Source organism: Schistocerca americana, chromosome 2, assembly GCF_021461395.2.
Source record: "Schistocerca americana isolate TAMUIC-IGC-003095 chromosome 2, iqSchAmer2.1, whole genome shotgun sequence".
Classification (NCBI taxonomy): Eukaryota; Metazoa; Arthropoda; class Insecta; order Orthoptera; family Acrididae; genus Schistocerca; species Schistocerca americana.
In genome coordinates, this window is record NC_060120.1 from 1,030,721,373 (window position 1) to 1,030,740,498 (window position 19,126).

Below are 19,126 nucleotides of genomic sequence, written 5' to 3' on the forward strand. Positions count from 1 at the left end.
TTCGCAGAAGAAAAAGGGGCCGTAAACTTTAAACCGTGAGACTGCACAAAACACGTTAACTTTTGGTGAATTGCGAATTTGCTGCGCGAATGCGTGAGGATTCTCTACCGCCCAGACTCGCACATTGTGTCTGTTCACTTCACCATTAAGAAAACATGTTGCTTCATCACTGAAAACAAGTTTCGCACTGAACGCATCCTCTTCCATGAGCTGTTGCAACCGAGCCGAAAATTCAAAGCGTTTGACTTTGTCATCGGGCGTCAGGGCTTGTAGCAATTGTAAACGGTAAGGCTTCTGCTTTAGCCTTTTCCGTAAGATTTTCCAAACCGTCGGCAGTGGTACGTTTAGCTCCCTGCTTGCTTTATTCTTCGACTTCCGCGGGCTACGCGTGAAACTTGCCCGCACGCGTTCAACCGTTTCTTCGCTCACTGCAGGCCGACCCGTTGATTTCCCCTTACAGAGGCATCCAGAAGCTTTAAACTGCGCATACCATCGCCGAATGGAGTTATCAGTTGGTGGATCTTTGTTGAACTTCGTCCTGAAGTGTCGTTGCACTGTTAAGACTGACTGATGTGAGTGCATTTAAAGCACGACATACGCTTTCTCGGCTCCTGTCGCCATTTTGTCTCACTGCGTTCTCGAGCGCTCTGGCGGCAGAAACCTAAAGTGCGGCTTCAGCCGAACAAAACTTTATGAGTTTTTCTACGTATCTGTAGTGTGTCGTGACCATATGTCAATGAATGGAGCTACAGTCAATTTATGAAATCGCTTCAATCATTTGTAATAGCCCTGCACAGTACCATCCACCATACTCCCCGGATCTAAGCCCTTGTGACTTTGATTTGATTTCGAAGGTGAAGGAACCACTTCGTGGCATTTGCTTCAGAACTGTTCCAGACATTCGACAGGCAGTAGACCGCTCCATTCGCGCCATCAACAGAACAGACTATGCTAACGGTATACTACGCCTTCCGCATCGCTGGCAACGGGTTCTACACAACGCTGGTGACTACTTTGAGGGACAGTAACAGGTGGAAACGTGAACTCTTTGGAATCGGTTGTGAATGAATAGTTGCTACTATTTAAGTTCCAACCCTCTGTGTGCTCTTTGTGTGTGTGTGTGTGTGTGTGTGTGTGTGTGTGTGCGTGTTAAAGAGAGAGAGAGAGAGAGACAGAAAACGCTGGGAAACAGAGAAATGTTGCTCTGCTGTCCCTGGATAGCTGCACACAGCTGAGAGATCGAAATGTCGAGCAGTGAGGAAGTCTGTCGCAGCGTAACAACACACGATTTCATTGTCAGTGACAATGGACACGAAAGCCCGTAGTCTTGTGTAAGGAATTAAGATTATGTGCAACGAATAAATACGGAGAACGACGTTCAAAAAGAATATAATGAAGCAAAGAGGTGCTTGGACACGTATTACTATCGTATTTGCTAAATTAACCAAGAGACCGAATCCTGGCTTTCGGCGTATGCCGATACGCAAGATCAGTGGTTATGAAGCTGAGTGGTAAGTAATACTGAAGCTGATATTGTAACTCTTCTTATTAAGGAGGTGTAACAGGAGAGACCGTTAATACCATCGTAGAGCGTTACAGAATGTGTGCTAATGGATTTCATATTTTATGTACAGTGGGAAACATGACCCCTGTAGCGGCGTTCCACGTAATCCCAGTGGGTGAATGTCTTTGCCTGGAGATGGCGTGGTGATATTCCCAGTCGCACAAGCGGAGTAAACAGCTTCGCAGCAATTTACTCGTTTCTGGAGAGCTGTTTTTGGCGGTTTGTTGCGTGATGGATTCCTCCTGATCAGCACAAAGAGCGATTATCGAATTTATTCGCGCAGAAGGGGATCATACTTCACAGGTTTGTTGCAGGATGAAAAAAGTGTACGGAGAGCAGTGTCTCGGGCGGTGCACAATATTTCGGTCGTGTCAGCGTTATGAGGCGATGTATGTAAACATCGACGACACGCCACTCCCTGGACTGGTGCACTTTGTCACCGCTAGTGCCACGATTTCGGCTGTTGATGAGCTCATAAGGACGAATCTTCGGATCACCACACATTATACTGCTGTTGTAAACTGTCGATAAGAAAAGCAACAGCCGGCCGAAGTGGCCGTGCGGTTAAAGTCGCTGCAGTCTGGAACCGCAAGACCGCTACGGTCGCAGGTTCGAATCCTGCCTCGGGCATAGATGTTTGTGATGTCCTTAGGTTAGTTAGGTTTAACTAGTTCTAAGTTCTAGGGGACTAATGGCCTCAGCAGTTGAGTCCCAAAGTGCTCAGAGACATTTGAACCATTTTTGGAAAAGCAACAGTGCATCACTTAAGCCACGAGAAGCTTCAACCACGTTTCAGAGAATCAGAAGACGGCGAGAACTGGTGTTTGTCTGACCCATCTGTTAAGGTACGTGGAGCAAGGAATTTTAGATTGTGGCACGTGATGCGGAAATGTGGTGTCATCCTATCGGCCCTGCCTCCAAAAGGATCAGCATGTAGAGGGGACATCCGGCTCCCTTAGAAAAAAGAAGCCCACTCTGCCGGAAAAGGCCGGCCGGGGTAGCCGTGCGGTTCTAGACGCTACAATCTGGAACTGCGGGACCGGTACGGTCGCAGGTTAGAATCCTGCCTCGGGCTTGGATGTCTACATCTACATCTACATCTACATTGATACTCCGCAAGCCACCCAACGGTGTGTGGCGGAGGGCACTTTACGTGCCACTGTCATTACCTCCCTTTCCTGTTCCAGTCGCGTATGGTTCGCGGGAAGAACGACTGTCTGAAAGCCTCCGTGCGCGCTCTAATCTCTCTAATTTTACATTCGTGATCTCCTCGGGAAGTATAAGTAGGGGGAAGCAATATATTCGATACCTCATCCAGAAACGCACCCTCTCGAAACCTGGCGAGCAAGCTACACCGCGATGCAGAGCGCCTCTCTTGCAGAGTCTGCCACTTTAGTTTATTAAACATCTCCGTAACGCTATCACGGTTACCAAATAACCCAGTGACGAAACGCGCCGCTCTTCTTTGGATCTTCTCTATCTCCTCCGTCAACCCGACCTGGTACGGATCCCACACTGATGAGCAATACTCAAGTATAGGTCGAACGAGTGTTTTGTAAGCCACCTCCTTTGTTGATGGACTACATTTTCTAAGCACTCTCCCAATGAATCTCAACCTGGTACCCGCCTTACCAACAATTAGTTTTATATGATCATTCCACTTCAAATCGTTCCGTACGCATACTCCCAGATATTTTACAGAAGTAACTGCTACCAGTGTTTGTTCCGCTATCATATAATCACACAATAAAGGATCCTTCTTTCTATGTATTCGCAATACAACACATTTGTCTATGTTAACGGTCAGTTGCCACTCCCTGCACCAAGTGCCTATCCGCTGCAGATCTTCCTGTATTTCGCTACAATTTTCTAATGCAGCAACTTCTCTGTATACTACAGCATCATCCGCGAAAAGCCGCATGGAACTTCCGACACTATCTACTAAGTCATTTATATATATTGTGAAAAGCAATGGTCCCATAACACTCCCCTGTGGCACGCCAGAGGTTACTTTAACGTCTGTAGACGTCTCTCCATTGATAACAACATGCTGTGTTCTGTTTGCTAAAAACTCTTCAATCCAGCCACACAGCTGGTCTGATATTCCGTAGGCTCTTACTTTGTTTATCAGGCGACAGTGCGGAACTGTATCGAACGCCTTCCGGAAGTCAAGAAAAATAGCATCTACCTGGGAGCCTGTATCTAATATTTTCTGGGTCTCATGAACAAATAAGGCGAGTTGGGTCTCACACGATCGCTGTTTCCGGAATCCATGTTGATTCCTACATAGTAGATTCTGGGTTTCCAGAAATGACATGATACGCGAGCAAAAAACATGTTCTAAAATTCTACAAGAGATCGACGTAAGAGATATAGGTCCTTAGGTTAGTTAGGTATAAATAGTTCTGAGTTCTAGGGGACTTATGACCTCAGATGATAAGTCCCATAGTGCCCAGAACCATTTGAACCATTTGCCGGAAAAGTGATTCTCAGTTTCTTTTTCGATCAAGAAGGTCCTCTATTCATCGACTGGCTACCACAGGGTGTAACAGCGCAGTCCAGTCCTGAAACATATTTTGAGGCTCAGACAGGCCATCGAGAACAGGTGCAGGGTTCAAACGGCTCTGAGCACTATGGAACTTAACATCTGAGGTCATCAGTCCCCTAGAACTACTTAAACATAACTAACCTAAGGACTTCACACACATCCATGCCTGAAATCGATTCGACAAGTCTGTAGTCGGCTCCCGGAAGTATGTGGCACCAGATGTCTATGGACAGGCCATGCATTTGCCATGGCTGGTGGTTTGTAGGCGTGGATCTGGTTCCCGGTAGCGCCCATATGTGACGCATACCTTTCCCATTTATTGACGGAACTGATTTCAACACTAACTTTTGTACGTGATTATTGTCTACACATATGAACTATATAGTTCTTCTGTAAATTTCGTAGAATTGATGATTACAATAAGATATTTATCCGCTAATTAAAGATCCCTGTTAATTGTATTTGAATGAGCTGTAGTTGGCAAAATGAATGTGTTAGATTTTATATACCTCGTCTGCAATGCTACTTGATACATCGCAGAACATGAAAAGTCGTATTTTAACATCTGATATACTGTGACATGTGTATCGTATAATACGTAACAGCGTGGTACCGAGTACTTCGTATAGGGATCCCCATAGTATGCCCTATCGCAGGGTGGACGTCCGTCCGCCTCGTAGACTATTTTTTCACCCTCGTTCAAGCACTTTCCATACACGCTCACGACATTAGTGCACGAACAGTCCACGATCTTCGCTATTTCCAGATTCTCGTTCCCTGGTGCCCGGCCATAAGAATCCGGAAATTCTCAAAGTCACGTCACTTGACTTCCCCATTTTCAGCCCGTATCGTCGTTTGACTAATTTCCCGTTCGCCTCTGTTCCGCTTGTGTGCTTTCATTGCAGCGTCACGTATACCCGACGCAATCAGGCGGCATTCAACCACGCGGTGGGCCGCCGGGCGTCCGTCATAATGATTTGTCTCATTAGTATATTTCAAGCACACGACATCTCAGAAAGATGGATTTTTCGATTTCATGCGCCAACAGTCTTATAAATTGCACTCTTTCATTTTGTTTTACCTCTTACATGTGTTCCTAGTATGAACAAATGTGATGACTGCGATTTCCGAAGCGAATCAGAGAGAAAATTGAATAATTATACAGAATTTCTGAATGTAAGTGCTAAAAATGATAACAGACATGTTTACAGAATTTAACCCCACTCTGCGAGATTTTGTGATTACGATCAAGCAAGGTGCACAATGTATCTGATTTTACATTTTCCATCAGCGTGAAGGGGGGAAAAGCCTACTACAAATGCAAAATTATATCATCTGAACATCTATAGTGCTGTTTCCTGTAGCATGCTGAAAAAGAAGCAGGAATGGATGTGACGTAACACAATCTTTCGCACGGCGGTTCTGCAACATAAATTGTCCACCTACCTCGATACTGCTGCAGATCCGCACACGTAACTCCTGACTGCAGCTACTTAAGAGATCTCAGAAACTGAGATTTCATAAGTACACGTCGGAGGCCGCTATAAGTACAAAAAGCTGAAAATAGTCTTGTGAACTCTAAAGAATAAATCGGAAATGGGTTGCTGTTCAAATTTCTAAGTGCAAAGGTCCTTTTAAACTTGCATTAGGATTTTTTTTATTGCTATTAAGCAAGATCATCAGCCCACATGTTTTCAAATCATTAAAGTTCGTGTTCACAGCCTCGTCACACTCAAACAGCCAGAACTTTTCCAATCCAATTCCGAAATCATGTAAGAGAGTAACACAGTCAATAAACTGCTGTTTACTTTTGCACTCGGCATTCAGTGGTTGTCTTTTTGCTCGCCATAAATACTCAGTAAAAAAAATTTACTTAGTACCGCCACGGTTTTAGTTCAAAGTTTACACACGCGATTTTCTCCAGAACAAAATATCTCTCGACTCTTAAAATTTCACAAATAGTTAATGGTAAACACCAGCTACCTTTATCACTATACAGAAACGCGGAAGTCACAATATCACTTCATTTTACACGTAATGCGTTTGGACACTTTCAGCATGACCGGCTCCTTCGAAAGCTAGTCCACTACTATTTCTTCTCTCTCTGCCTCTACAAGCCCCTCTATCTCATGCGTTAGGTGGCAAACCGTCTCACTTCTTATTGGCCGTACAGAATTACGGCCAATCAGAACTGACTTTCAGGACGCGCCAAAATCTAGCAAGAACCAACTACTGCTCTCAGCTCATTGACGTCATTAAAATAAGCAACTCAAAACTTTCTTGTTAAACAAATAAAATGAAATAAACTTTAAGCTGTACTTTACGTCTAGAATTCAACTATATAGTCGCGAACGTTCTGGCTGTCTCTTACATATTCAAACATGCTTGGACATCCGTCATTCACTAGTAGGGGAACCACTCGTAGTTTCTTTCCCACGATACAAAGTTGGAACACTTGCAAGTTCCTATAGTGAATTACGAACTGAAAATTTAATATTGTCGAATGTCCCACATACACTCACACAAGTACTCTCTTTCACACTCACCCTAACACAAAACATAAATATCTACTTGAAATTCTTAAAGTTATTACTACAGCACAATTACGAAAGGTTTTCTAAAATGTGAACTTCCCGAATTTGAATCTAAACACTGAAGGTGTTATCATATCTTTTCAAATAGTCACAGTTGGTGAACTATTAACATATTGATTTGGTTTTTTCAAGTGTCGGATAATTACATATTTTTACTGATTTTTTTTTTTTTTTTTTTTTTTTTTTTGGAACTTCCAAATTATGACAGTTATTGACTTCAGATTTTGACAGATTGTTCCTTTACACAACAGAAGGTTATGTACCTAATATGAAGTTCCTCATCCTATTTCTACGAGTAGAACAGTTATTAATTTTTATAGTTCCAGAGAATGTAACTACTCTGTAAGCGCCTCTCCGCTACTTTCACACGCTGCAGTCACACCATATGGTCATGACGTACGTCTGCAGGACACAGTTCGCCCGTTGCAGATCGTGTAAGATTCTGACTGCTCACACTGGAGCCCACATACATTCATACAAGAAAGCGTCAATAGACAACCTGGCGATCTCACCCTAGCTGCGACGCCTCATGCAGAACGTAGACATATGTAATATTTATAAAGTTAACTAAATTAAAACATCCATCGTTTAATATTGACACCTTGTTTGTAGTTTCTGTCGTGACTGGTGTGTCGAAGAAATGTCGTAGATAAATAGCAATTAAACGCCAATTTATGAGCTGCATCATCGTTATGCTTTGTACGAACTTCCAGCATGCTGGAATAACTGTAAGTCAGCAACTTCTGTTAATCATAACAACGAAGAACCCCCAAAAGTTGCAAATTTCACTTATTTTATTCACTCGATGACTAGTTTCGGGGCGGGACCCATTTTCAGATAATTGTAATATATGAAATATGGTATTTCTGAAAAGACAAAAAAACCATGTTAAAAATGTACAAACCAACAGTTGTAGCCTTGTGTTGTCCTGATACAGTCTACATCGACCTCCCACGTAACAAGTGAAGAGCAGCTACCACCTGTCTTCGATGCACCTGTGCTTAGAGTCGTCACAGCCGCAATAGGGTGAGCGCAGGAACAACTCCACTAGAAATACGGTGTGTCGATCTCGCTTTGTGCAAAATCTCATGAGCAGCGACAGACATTAATGATTATCCAGTGTTCGTCTGTTACTATTTTGTCACTTCCACACTCTTTTCTTTCTCTTCATACCTCTCCAATATTTTTGCTGATAGAACCAAGTATTTTACAGAGGGCGATGCAAATTCCACCGAAACAAAAGTTACATCGGGTGCCCCCCAAAGGCACGTAATAGTATCACTAACGTTTTCGATAATTATAAACAGGGTTGGCATCACTATACTATTAGTCGCTGACGATGCTGTCGTATACAGGAAAGTATTGGCGTTGGATGATGGCTGTGACTACAGACAGATTTGGACAAAATTTGCGTTAGGTGTAATCACTGGCGACTGTCTCTGAATATGGGCAAATGTAATATAATGCACATAACAAAAGGAAAGAACCGAGTAGCACCGAGTTACTAGACAGTAATTAACGATTCAGTACTTGGTTGTACAATATGCGACGTGTCACATACTGTAACAATGTTTTATGATGTCGAAATGATTGCTAGCAAAATCGAAACCGGTCATATAATTTTACGAACTCGCAATCTAGACAAATAAGAAAATTAACGTAGCTTTTCTACGTTATTGAGCATGTCAAGCCTTATAAAATTATTGGATTAGTGATGAACATTTTGAGCTTATTATATCGTATAAGTATTCAGAGGTAATAATAAGAAGCGATAGGATATAGGACAACCACTTAAAGTGAGCACTAGAGGGATGGCGAATGGAATAATTTTGGAAAATTTCTGTTAAAATTCAGTTCGTGTGTAAAGGATATAGCTTAAAAGAGTGCGACTATTCCTAGACTAATGTTACAGTGTGTGATACACATTGAACAAATTGAGAAGTGAACTGTTAGGATTGTAGGTGGTTGGTGTAGCCCATAAGAAAGAGTGACAGAAATGCTAGGCGTAGGTAAATTGTAATCTTTGGCAGAAACACGACGTAATTCTCGCGGAACGGTGTTAGACATAGTATTTAGAGAACCTGTATTTGGCTGCCACCATTCTATATCTCACGTAAGGATCTTGTGAATAAGATCAGAGAGATTAGGGAATTTCAGAGGCATACCGTCAGTCATTTTTCCCTCACTCATTACACAAACGGAATAGCAATGAAGATCGATAATACTGATGTGAAATACCCTCTGGCATACATTCTTGCGACAGTACGCAGCTAAGGTCCATTCGTTCTCTCAGTACTCTTACATGCGCTGCCCACAGAGCATTTTTTTGAAACATTCTCCAAGACATACTGGTTGTGACCCTGCAAATAAGAAGAAATATGTGCTCTATACAGCATAGGACCGCAGTACATTTCAGTTGCATTGTTAGAAATGTACTGGTTGGTATCTAAAGTGGATTTTTATGTTTGGGGGCACCTAAAACAATTGTTTTATGCACAACACCATAAGGATGCAGAAACTCTTTATCGACATGTCACAGTAGCCTGCGAAACTAACTGACACCATTAGGGAGTATCTGAAAGGGTGTGCCATTCCATAATTCGAGAATGATAAATTCAAGCATTATATACGTGTATGGAAGCAAAAGGACGGCATTTTGGACAGTTATTATAAGTTTCCGAGTTGATGGCTCTTTCAAGCTGACAATGTGTAACTGATGTGTTCAGTATCTAGTTTCAATAAAGTTTCATTAATAACACAGGCCAACGAAAAACTTTTTTTGAAAACTTTTTTTTTTACTTTGATAGCAGATATTTATAGATTTTTATAGGCTGAATCCAAATCTAGCCTTAGTTTTTTCGTATCACCCATAGTTTTCCAGAAATACGCTTTTTATATAAAAATCCTATGCTAGATGGCAAACGGGGAAATTAATGAAACGCTTTGTTACAACATAAGCATGGTTTGTGCTTACAGTAAGCTACTTAAAACAATGACATGTGTTAATAGAGGTTTCATTTGTCAGCTGGAATTGGTTTGTATTTTCTTTCTCTTTTTTCTTTGAAGCTTCTTGTGGAGCTTTTTCTGTGATGAGTCGCTTGCTGAACTTCTCGGTGAAGTGACCAATAGTAGTCCCCGATCGTGTTGGTGTTCCAGCGGCCTTGGTAGCGTTTTTCCATCACTTTAATGTCCTGGTGGAAACGCTCTCCTTGCTCCTCACTAACATCTTCCTATTGTCTGGGAAGTAATCAAGGTGACTGTTCAAAAAGTGAAGTTTCAGGCTCATTAACATCCTAAAGTTTTGAACTTCCTTAATATTTTACTTTTAATAGAAACATATTCTGGATCCTAAGAACTTTGTAACGACTTACTTGAATGATACCCATGCTTCTTTCTCATTTAAGGTCATTGTGGATTCAAAGTTAACATCGAACATCAATTTTCTAATGTCAGGTCCGAGAAAGATGCCTTCTTTTAGTTTAGCTTTTGAAAGGTGTGGAAACTTTTGGCAGAAATACTTAAAACATGGTCCACCTTTAGGCAAAGCCTTTACAAACTGTTTCATTAGGCCTAACTTTATAGGTAGAGGTGGTAGTAGTTCGTTTTTTGGATCTACAAGGTTTTTGCGTAGAGTGTTCTTCTCACCAGGTTTTAAAGACTCCCTCACAGGCTAGTTCTTTCTGCACCAGTGTTGATCCCTAGCCCTACTGTCCCATTCACACAAAAAACATAGAAATTTGGTAAAGCCACCTTGCTGACCAAGGAGCATGCATATTACTTTTAGATTGCCACATATCATCCAACCATGAGCAGAATAACCTATTTTATTTAGGACTATTTCTAGGTTTTCATAGCTTTCTTTCGTATGTACAGAATATCCAACATATATAGATGCATGCATGTTACCGTTGTGTAATAAAACAGCCTTTAAACTAGTTTTAGATGAATCAATAAAACAGCCTCCAGTCTTCCTTTTTGTATTCAGTACCAAACTCATTCATCAGACCGGGAATGCCTGAGTAGTACACTGGATCACCTTCTTGTTGAAAAAGCTTGGAAAATTGTTGCTCTTTCTTTCTATACATGTATATGCTGATTCCAACTGTCAATAAGTGCTTTTCTTTTAATCTAGAACCACGCAATTCAGCTTTTTCTTTCGTTAATCCGAGATCCCTATATAAATCGTTAAGCTCGGTCTGAGCAAACAATTTGGGCTCTAGACTTTCTGTATTACAATGGGATTCATCATCATCTAGTTCATCTAAATCAGATTGTACATCAGAAAATACTTCTGTTGGAACTGAATTTAAATCATCTGGTGGTTCAGGAAGTGGCAAATCTACACCATGCCCTACTGGTCGGATGGCAGACAGAAGGTTACGGTAACTTCTTACCTTCTTGTTTTTCAAAGTATGACCTGTAATATCAACACTGCAAAAGTAGCAATCATCAGAATGATTTCTTGGCTCCTTCCATATCATAGGAACAGCAAATCTAAAGGCTTTTTTCTCCTTCAACACACACATAACATACCTTATGCGGCGCCTAAGATTTATCTTGATCGCCAAGTTTAGATCCAAAGTATGATAGATAAACCTTTTTCACAAAGTCTGTTATGTTTCTTTGGTGTTTATTAATCACAAATTCACCACAAATATAACAAAAACTGTCAGCAGAGTTTTTAGAACCACGATTGGACATTGTACTGAGCACATGTACTGGAAAAGGAGAAAGTGGGGTTAGGTTGACAGTAAAAAAAAACACCATTTGTTAACACAGAAATAGATCGACCTTTTTTTGCCAGAAAATGTTTATCAGCAGTGCTAACAGCGTCATCTACATTCATTACGTCTCTTTTTTAAATTATTTTAACTATATAAAAGCTGTTAATTATTTAAAAAATCACTTAATTTAATAAATTTAACTGTAAAATGTGAAGAAATGGTGGGTGATAACAGTGTTTTTAGGTATCATATTTGGATTTCCCACCCTAAAAAACACAATAATAAGGTATTTTCCGCAAAAAAGTTTTTTCACCGGGGGCCTGTGTAATTTAAGCATTTATGGGCGTTTATTAGGTTAACCTTTTTTCTAGTTTTTTGTGTATTGAACCTGTCCCTAAAGTCCGCACAAGTATTTTTTATTGAATGGATCTATGTGAGTACGCAGCAGCTTAGCAGGCTCTCATATAAACATAAATTGGGATTAAATACAAAATGCGTTCCAAGAACGTAGAACAGTTGCGAGAAAAGCTGAAAGAACATGTTATCGAACAGATCCACTGCAATTGTTACATTATTATATAAATGTGAATATTATGTCGGCATTACTAGGAAACGGGTAACATGAAGTGTGGCCCAGAAAGAAGTGTGGTACTCATTCACGAAAATATTTCACCACATAGCTAGTGATGTTAGTGATGTAGTTAATTTAGTAGCGAAAAAAATTAACATCAAACACAAAATGTAAATCTTATCTGTTTGACGATTTATTCTACTCCACAGAAGTATTTCTGAATGTGTAGCAGTATGGTGTATGTTTAAGAGAGGCAGAGAGTGACTGAACACAGACAGAAATACCTGAGCATCCAACAGCCAGAACCCAAAAGGAGATTAAGTACATTTCAAATAACATAAATTTCTTACGAACCCTTCAAAAAGCAAGAAATATTGTAGCAATGAGTCCCCAAGCATCCTTCCTCAGGTTACAATAAAAAATTCACGAAGATTGGAATCCCTGTCAAGCCTATAGTGAATTGTAGGAATTGTTGAAGATTTGAGCTCAACGCAAAGGTCTTCAAAATTCTTAAAGAAACCTACACTTTCAGTGATATTAGAAACATTAGTAACAAAATAGTTTACAAAACATGTCAGAAATATACACTGATTGGCCAAATCATTATGACCACTGCCCAACGCGACGTAGCATGCCGCCTGGTGGCGTTGTAGGCACGTGACGAAGTAACAAAAGTGTGTAAGCGAAGCAGACGGAGACGGGGAATCACGCTAGCCAAGCTATGGGCTGCAAATGGGGAGATTCACTGAGACAAACGACTTTGACAAAGAGCAGATTATTATTAAGCAGAGCCGGTGAACGAGTACCTCGAAAACGGCGAAGCTGGTCGAATGTCACTTGCTACTGCCGTGAGCATCTACAAAAAGAGGTAGAAGGATAGTGCAACTACCATTAGGCCACGACTCTTCACAGAACGTGTCTGCTCTATAAAGTATGATAGATGGTGGTATGAGGCATCTCTGCCTAAAGACCACAATGTGGTACACTCTCAAGTGTTTCGAGGCACGCCGCTCACCGTGCATTGCTGGACATGGAGATCCGCAGCACTCCACCCCGACGTGTTCACATGTTGACCCAACGACATCGTCAGTCACGACTGCTGTGAGCACGAGATCATCGAGATTCGATGGTCGGTCAATGGAAACATGTCGGCTCTTCGGGTGAATCACATTTTTGCTCCACTAGGTCGCTGGTCGTCTCCACAAAAGCTGTCATCAAGATGAACGGCGGCTCGAAACGCGAAGCGCGCCGAGGACGCAGGCTGGTGGGACCAGCATTATACAATGGGAGACATTCTCCTGCCCTTGCATGGGACCTGTGGTAGTAGTCGAAGACACCAGCTGCGCCCCTTCATGCCTGATGTCTTCCCCGGGCCGGCCGGTGTGGCCGTGCGGTTCTAAGCGCGTCAGTTTGGAACCGCGTGACCGCTACGGTCGCAGGTTCGAATCCTGTCTCGGGCATGGATGTGTGTGATGTCCTTAGGTTGTTTAAGTAGTTCTAAGTTCTAGGGGACTGATGACCTCAGTAGTTAAGTCCCATAGTGGTCAGAGCCATTTGAACCATTTTGTCTTCCCCGACGGCGATGTCATCTTTCAGCGGTATAATCGTCCTTGTCTCGGAGCCAGAACCGTGCTACAGTGGTTTGAGGAGCATTTCAGTGTTGATGTCTCGGTGACCAATTTCGCCTGATGTAAATCGTGTGGACCTCATCTGGATCACTATCTGGCGCCACCTCCACGTACGCAAATCTCCGGCCCTTTATTTACGTGAATTACATCGGTGGACCTCGAATTCCACATACCTTCAAAAACCTACCAACAAGCTGTCGGATCCCTGATACGTAGAATCAGTAATGTATTTCGTTCCGAAGACGGGTAAACAAGCTATTAAGCAGGTGGTCATAATGTTTTGGTTCATCAGTGTAAATATTCCGTGTGGAGCCACACTTGTTTCCATTTGACAAAAAAATCCTATACTTCTCTGTACCATTAGATCCTGCACTGCAGGTAAAGCCTACAAAAATACAAGAAAATCGCTTCCACATATCTTCCAGATCTAACAGACCTACTAGAATACACACTCTCACACAACTACACTCATATTCATAAATTAAGGGTAATGCTGTTCCATGGTGAAACAACGCTCTGGTGGGCAGTTTCCGGGTTTATATGACCTCGGGGTATAACCATGCGGTGCATTTGACCTGGGATCGTCGCAGGGTGGCGCTGGCAGCAGTCCACATACGCAGAGGTGTGTTGGTGCATGTCAGAGTATGGTGCAGCGAGTAAGCGTGCAGACGTTATCAGATGTGCTAATGGTGACTGTGTGTTGAAAATGGCTCAAAGAACACATATTGATGACGTTATGAGAGGTAGAATACTAGGGCGACTGGAGGCTGGTCAAACACAGCAGATCGTACCATTGGCCCTCCGTGTGCCACAAAGTGTGATCTCAAGATTATGGCAACGATTCCAGCAGACAGGAAACGTGTCCAGGCGCTACAGTACGAGACGTCCACAGTGTACAACACCACAAGAAGACCGATACCTCACCATCAGTGCCCTCAGGCGGCAAAGGAATACAGGAGGTAGCCTTGCTCGGGACCTTACCGCAGCCACTGGAACAGTTGTCTCCAGACACACAGTCTACAGACAACTGAAAAGACATGGTTTATTTGCCCGGAGACCTGCAAGGAGCATTCCACTGACCCCTGGTCAAAGGAGCGCCCGTAAAGCCTGGTGTCAAGAACACAGTAGATGGTCATTGGAACAGTCTTCCCAGGTTATGTTCACGAACGAGTCCAGGTATAGTCTGAACACTGATTTTTGACGAGTTTTCGTCTGGCGTGAACCAGGAACCGGATACCAACCCCTTAATGTCCTCGAAAGGGACCTGTATGAAGGTCGTGGTTTGATGGTGTGGGGTGGGATTATAATTGGTGCACGTACACCTCTGCATGTGTTTGACAGAGGAACTGTAACAGGTCAGGTGTATTGGGATGTCATTTTGCACCAGTATGTCCGGCTTTTTAGGGGTGCATGGGTCCCACATTCCTCCTGATGGATAACGTACGGCCTCACCGAGCTGCCATCGTCGAGGAGTACCTTGAAACATAAGATATCAGGAGTGGCCTGCCTGTTCTCCAGATCTAAACCCCTTCGAGCACATCTGGGATGCTCTCGGTCGACGTATCGCTGCACGTCTTCAAATCCCTAGGACACTTCAGGAGCTCCGACAGGCACTGGTGCAAGAATGGGAGGCTATACCCCAGCAGCTGCTCGACCACCTGATGCAAAGTATGCCAACCCGTTGTGCAACCTGTGTACGTGTGCATGGTGATCATGTCCCATATTGATGTCGGGGTACATGCGCAGGAAACAGTGGCGTTTTATAGCACATGTGTTTAGGGACGGTTTTCTCAATTCATCACCGATACTGTGGACTTACAGATCTGTGTCGTGTGTGTTCCCTATGTGCCTATGCTATTAGCTGCAGTTTTTTGTAGTGCCACGTTGTGTGGCACCACATTCTGCAATTATCCTTAATTTATGAGGATGAGTGTAGTTCAAATTCTGCATATGTCATGAATTGGCGTTTCACAGCACAGTTGTATTCCTGCTTTACTTGGTTGTTGGCGCCAGCTCTGGTGTTGCTTTTCACCGCAGCAGAGCACACTGGCTACAGAACCACAGAGAGGCATGGAATGGGGTGTGGGCACATTGAGAAGTCGCTGCATCAACTTGGAGCCAGCATTGTTGGGATCATGGTCAGTGGCAGACAAGGCTTCGTGTTCGCCACTGGGCTACGCAAGGAGCACTGGCTGAGTTAGCTTACACACCACAGCGGTTGGTCCAGGGAGTCTGCCGGTCGTAGCAGCCACATGTAGGTGGAGGACGGGGAGGCTGTTGGCATCATCAGAGAGAGCCGCAGCAGAGATTAATCAAAACAGCCAGCTCAAGACAACGCAGCTGAACGTGGCAAAGCGGGAGGTCATGGGGCAAAACAATGAGAGAGCCTGATGGTTCAAATGGTTTAAATAGCTGTGAGCACTATGGGACTTAACATCTGTGGTCATCAGACCCCTAGAACGTAGAACTACTTAAACCTAACTAACCTAAGGACATCACACATATCCATGCCCGAGGCAGGATTCGAACCTGCGACCGTAGCGGTCGCGCGGTTCCAGACTGTAGCGCCTAGAACCGCTCGGCCACTCCGGCCGGCCTGCAGTTAGTCCAGTCTTGTAGTGCAGGCGAATGTGAAGTTACGAAGGGATCACAATTTTCAACTATGGTGAGGCTGCAGTAGGACCAACTGTATTAACAATTGAAAATTTTGAAAAACGTCACATTAACGCCTTGAGCTGCTGGTAAAATACCTTATTTATACAACCCGATTCAGTCGTTGAACAACATCAGCTTCATAAAAGTAATCAGAACATCCTTATCGTCAGCTGATAAAACCACGGATAATACACTGTTGTCATAACTCCGTCCTCAGTCTATAAAAACTCTGCAGTGGAGTGTACTTATTCATGTTAAACCTGCAATTTAACATGAATAAATACACTCCCTAGCACAGTTTCTGTGGACTGACGACGTTATTTATATTACATTATGATAACAGTGCATTATTCATGATTTTATCATCCGACCGTAAGATTTTATATTTCGTCTAACATGATGCTGTGGATTCTTTTATGAAGCTTATGATGGTCAGACGACTGAAATGTGTTGTATCAATAAAGTAATTTACCAGCAGTTCAAGGCGGTAATGTGGCATTTTTGGAACATATAAGAGCTGTGGGGAACCATCTTTTGAAAATATAATGAAAAATGTATGCATGCTGATATCCGCCTGGAAAGCATGTCGAATTCAATGTTTCATCGTTCTTAATTTTTGTGCCCAGCCAAGGTTAACTTATACTGTTGCTGATCTTCACTCTCTTGTTAATTGCTTGTTTAGGGCTAATTAGGATGTTGGTTTTTGGTTGAGTATAGTTTAGGCTTTGGTATTCTGGGCTATGACTGATTATTGTATGTTTTCTCGTTCTCCTTTGACTACTGGGTTATTATTTTTAGTATAATATGTCTTGCCCCTTTATTGTAACGCTGATGAAGTTCAGAGGAGCAAATTATTTTGTCATGTGTTCTATTGTGTTAGATTAAATTTTCCATTTTGGTTAATTGAGCTTCGAATACGTTACTTGTGTCATCTTGTGTATATGATCAGAGTTGCTGAAATTGCTTAATAAATATATTTAAACATCGTCAAGGAATTTCTCCTCAAACATCCGACAACCACTTTCCACTCCTATACCACAAACTGTGAACTATCACGCAAACAGATGGTCTGGCAGGGGGGTAAAACCTATCTGGAATGATAGCTGAAACATTTATAAACCGATTGAAAGACAATATACTGAATTTCAACCACCACTCCCTCAGAAACTTAAAACTACATCTATGTTGATTATGCCATCATGTTAATCACTGGCACGAAAGATGACAACAATGATTTAAAGCAGTCGTTCAAGAGCTTCAGTGACAGTGTAAAGTCCACAGCTGAGCACTATGTATATCTCGGCAAAACCGTGCTAGATCTGATCATTACAATAATAAATAATAGACCCCAATTTGAAAGTTATTGGAAACATACCACAACACACACTACCATCCGCAATATAGCTTATCACCCCACAGCTGACCATACGGTACCACTCCAGCGTAAGGTCAAAAAAGCAGTCCAGATACCACTCTGAACTAAAATACAAGCAAGAAATGGAAATAAAAAAACAAACACCATTGTGTATGGCTATAGCAACTTCATAGTAGACACACTAAAAAATAATAATGAATCAAGCACAGCAGAAAAAAAAACACAGATAGTAAGATCTTCCACACAACCCCATTCCTGAGTAAAATTTCATATTATATTGCCAATATCTTTAAATGTAATGGCATAAACATATTCTTCACCACTGACAATAAGACTGGATAGAAACTACCTTATAACAGTAGCACAAGAAACACACGACACCATACATCTGTTTACAAAATTGAATGTTTGGACTGTGGCAGTTTCTACATAGGTCAGGCGGGTAGATCATGTGAGATCAGAGTCAAGGAAGACATGGCAGTACTAAGGAAAAAAAAATACCACACACCAACAGGAAGCATCCAACAACATGAAACTAAACACCATGGTAATAAGACAATTACCAGGATTCTACATACCAGACCTAAAGACAGTAAACGAGACGTTCTTAGTGCGTTCCAGATATACAGACATGATTCCTGAATCACAAACATTATCACATTTACAATAGCATCATATATGAGGAAAATATGACAAATTGTTATTCTGTCCGTCTCAGTTTCATGAATATTGGTCATATATTGCTGCAATGGTTAACAGTTTAGTGCTGACTTGCCCTTTCTCAAACCAACACTAGTTATACAACATGATCCCAAAAGGCACGAATAACTTTGTTCAAGAAAGTAAAACTGGGAGCAACGAATACTCTCATTGACAAGACAGCCATTGAATCTACTATTACACCTGAACATGGATCGAATGTGACCATTCGTGCTGGCCTTCTTTGTACACAGTCAATATCCTCTGTTACTCCTATTTGGTATGAGTCTCACAAACTTGAGCAGTATTCTAATATGGATCGCACCAGTGTTCTGTAAGAAATTACCATTGCAGACTCATCCCATTTTCTATGCTACGAATGGACAAAGTTTACCACCTGTGTGCTAATTCCATTTCATATCGCTACGTATTCCGTTACTCAGGTGTTTGTGTGAGCTGAGTGATTCCATTGTGATTCAGTTATACTGTAGGCATAGGAGAGTATGTTTTTTTTCTTATTATGAGACGCACAGTTCTAAATTTCTTAACATTTAAGAAAAAGTTTCCAGTCTTTGCACCATTTTAAAATCTTATCAAGATCCCACTGAATATTTGTCCAGTTTTTTCAAATGGCTCTAGGCACTATGGGACAACATCTGAGGCCATTAGTCTCCTAGACTTAGAACTATGTAAAACTAACTAATGCAAGGACATCACACATATCCATGCCCGAGGCAGGATTCGAACCTGCGACCGCAGCATCCGCGT